We start from the raw sequence: 4,121 nt of genomic DNA on the forward strand, positions 1-4,121 counted from the left end.
GTCGACAGGTATAAAACTTTAAAAAGAGATTATCTTATGACATGTGTGTATATTAACCTTGAAATTTTTTTACTAGTAGTTTAATATATTTCACAAAACTTTCCGCAGAGATTTCATTGTTATTCAACGCAAAATAATTATCTGAGATACCCAAATCGATCTTATGTTATGAAAGTTCTTTCTTTTTACTTGCTATACCGTGAACTTAATGAAATGGAGTAGACTTTTAAATGGAAGTTCTATTTACTAAACGTTAACCGGACATACTTAATAAAAAACGCCGACAAAAAACCAGGGGCTCCATTAAAGGATATAGAAACAACGGCAAGCACAATTTTCTAATTTACAAATTCAAAGATATAAAACCGGTAAGAACTCATCAAGTATACAAGATTCAAGGTTCATGTGTACCCTATGGCTAAAATGGTTGCATTTTCACCTCAAAATTTACTCTGTGTACAGACAAACCCGAGTATCTGGAAAAGTTTTAACGCATAGCATGCCCTAGATAAATAAAATTCAAATGCATTTCATGTGTTAGAAAATTAACGACTTAACTGGATTTTGCAATGCACTTTTTTTTTCGTTCCTACAAAAGGTGCCAATATAACCAAAGCTGAGAAAGAGGTTACAGAACTTCCCCGTAGGTAATAATTGAAGTGAACTGTATTGATTGAAAGGGACAATAGAGGGACAATGGATACCTGACAATAATTGGTGATTTAAACTGTATGACTGAGTGGACATAATCAAGTGAATCTCAACTGTTTGTTAATTTTATCATCTTCAACTGGGACGAAAAATGTGCACTGCTAAATCCAGTTAAGTTTTTAATTTTCTAAACCATATACTAGTAATGCATTTGAGTTTCATTTATTTGTCCACACGAACCTTAAATAATCGCCATGGTATATTTTTCAAATTTTAAAATTAAGTGAATATCAAAGTTTGGTTAATAACAGAGTTCCCTTAAAAAATTATTATCTAGTGTTCAGACGACAAGTGTTATCAGAACGAAAATGAAAGTGATGAAAAAACTTACTGATTCATTGATTTATTCGCGTTAAATATCACCTTTAGCTCTATGTAGCAATACTGGGTATGTTTAGCACAATCGGATAATATGAATAAAAGAAAAGATTAGGACAACTATTAAATTTTCTTTAAGATTTTTATTTTTCTATATTATTATTTGATTATTTTTCTTTATATTTAGATCTTTAAAGTTATGCATATGTATCTATATAAAAAGAACAGAAATATTTCTATATCATTTAATAAGCAATTAACTTAATATTACTTTATTAATGTCAAGTTGGGGGAATTGCAAATAATGATATGATAGAAAAGGTACAGATTCAGTTTTTGAAACGAGAATTATGTATGTATGTATGGAAGAGTCAGAGCCCTTTGACAGTTTTAGATACAACAACTTTTATTTGGAAACTTCTGAGTGATCAATTTATTCAGAAATGGAAAAGCGAGATAGACGGTTCATCTAGCGATCAATTATACTCATGATTGTTCAAAAAGAATTTGTGTTTTGAAAACTAATAGAATTCTTTTAAAAAGGTAGAATATAATTTATTTTTCTAAATAACGATGTTCGGATATCAAATTTCTTATGGAAACTAGCAGATGGATAAACATTATTAAGGGTTAGCGATATTGCAAGTTATTTAATAACAGTTCCTTTGTCAGCACCCAAATATCAAAATATATATAGTATATTATATTACAGAAAATCCAAAATATGATCAAATGAAAGTAATGATAATAAAATCATAAAAATTGCCGGATCGTGACATTGATAAACTATAAAATTAAAGCACGTGGAAAATCTGACAAATACGTAAATTAAAAGAGCCATGACATTTGTTTTTATATTTTCCATGCGTTCCCATTTGTTAATCAAACTTTTCCTTAACAGTTGGTATCTGATTTGTTGTATTAAATTTGTTTTTAAAGAATCAGTCATTACTATTTACTTTCCAGAGCACGTTTGTTTACATTCTTTCATCACGGTTTTACCTTTCGCACTTGCGCTGTGTGGTGGCCGAAGGTGTAACGAGAGGTCTCGTAGTTAAGGTCACTGCATACGGGAAAATATCGGCGAATATGTGCCTGGGAAGTCAATAATTCAATATCGGTACATTTATGAAGATTTTGATAATATAAAGGATTTTTTTAAAAAGAAAGTTCACGTTTACTTGTTTTATAGTAAAACTTAGCCATTCAAGTATTATGAACAGATATATCATGTTAAGGAGGGGTATTTGCGAAAAATACCAGTCAAGAGAATGTTAAATTTCGCGAGCCGTAAGGCGAGGGAAATTCATTCTCAAGACTGGTATTTTTCGCAAATACCCTTTAAGAACATGCTATATCTGTTTAATTACACCGAATGTTAACGTACAAAACGCATTGATGATCGTGACATTACAAGCGTCTAGTCGGATAGAGTATTTTTTGACAAATACCACGCGTACGACAGAGAGGGTAAACAAGGCATATCCTTTTTGTATATACCCCGGCGCTGTTTAAAAATGAACGATATTCATTTGATAAAAGTAAATTGGTGAAAAATACACTTGCTATCAACCAATCAAAACCCAGGATTCTTACATAAGGTGTAAATAGGAACATAATCACCTTTTTTTAAATTTGAAGTTTCATATGACTTTAAAAGTGTGTAATTGTCAAAATATCAATCAGAAAATCTCATGTAAATAGTCTCTGAGAAAATGATATGCTACATGTAATTGTGAAACACAAATGTTATTTTTGAAACGACTAACAGAAATATTAAAACTATGTTTTGTCTACTATATAAAAAAATAATCGAAAAAATAAGACGCAATCGATTGATTACAGAATACCAGGAATGATTAACTCTTGAAATTGAAGTCTTAAAGCAAATTCAAACGGAATTATTCCGATTGAACATTAAATGCTAATACATCGAGAACACGGGTAATATATGTTCACAAATCGAAACGACTTATACCTATTTGTTTCAATAGTCAAATGTAAAATTTAGACGACAGTAATTCACCGATGTTCAAATCTCGTAAATTGATTAAGAACAGCAAAATTAAGGTAACGAACAAAAACTGAGGAAATCGCACGAACTTTAAAGGGAGGAGAACCAAGTGCGTCTCCTGCTATACATGCATCACCCGCCATGTGAATCCACACTCAGTCATAATGTCACAATCCGGAATAAGACATAATCGGTATATTTACAAATCAGACGACTATCCAAAAGATCTAAAGATCCATTTCGCTAGTAAGTTGAGACACTGACACATCGTAGCGGTCAACTAAATTCGAGATGGTAACCGTAATATTTATGTATGGTTGATTTCAGTCGTTCTTCTTCAAAACTCCGTTGCAGCAGGTTTTGTGTCAGATGCACATCCCTATTAACGAAGTCCGCATAATGTGAGCATGCACGAGCATAACGTATTAACTCAATAACTGAGATATATGTAAATCCCATACGATGGAGCAGAGGTTATTTTTCATATTCTGCTGACAAATGGGAAGTTGACAATAGGAAAATTGAAATCATCACGTTTGTCATAAATTCTAGTTATTCTACACTCCTGTCAATTTGGATCTCGACATATTGTATACATTTTGTCTACTATTAAAACCTGTAGATGTCTTTTTTGTGTTTTTTGGTTATTGTCTCATTGACATATAACCAACTTTTACTTTTATTCATTTCATGCATAATAGAACTGTGGTGTGAATGAAGCTTTTACTTGTGTATATATCATCTTCTTTAATCTGTATTTTTTGTGTTTTCTTTGTGCATTTGTGTATAATGTAAGATGTGTTCATGTACTAGTTATATTTGTAAATATGTCCATGTTTGTGACTTTTAGTTTTATATGTGATGGATAAACTCAGTGTTAACGTTGTCATAAAATGCCAGTAAATATGTGTTTAGATGTTTATATGGATATAGGATGAGTTTGTAGATAGCTATGGTCAATATATACCTCTCGAGGGACACGGTAAAGGGTATGGTCTTTAAGTGTATAAAACGAAGGTACTTTTGTTAATATGGTTCTTAAGTTTTATATAACAGAAGATGGAAAAAAGTAAAATAA

This window comes from Mytilus californianus, unplaced genomic scaffold (assembly GCF_021869535.1).
Source record: "Mytilus californianus isolate M0D057914Y unplaced genomic scaffold, xbMytCali1.0.p SCAF_6, whole genome shotgun sequence".
Classification (NCBI taxonomy): Eukaryota; Metazoa; Mollusca; class Bivalvia; order Mytilida; family Mytilidae; genus Mytilus; species Mytilus californianus.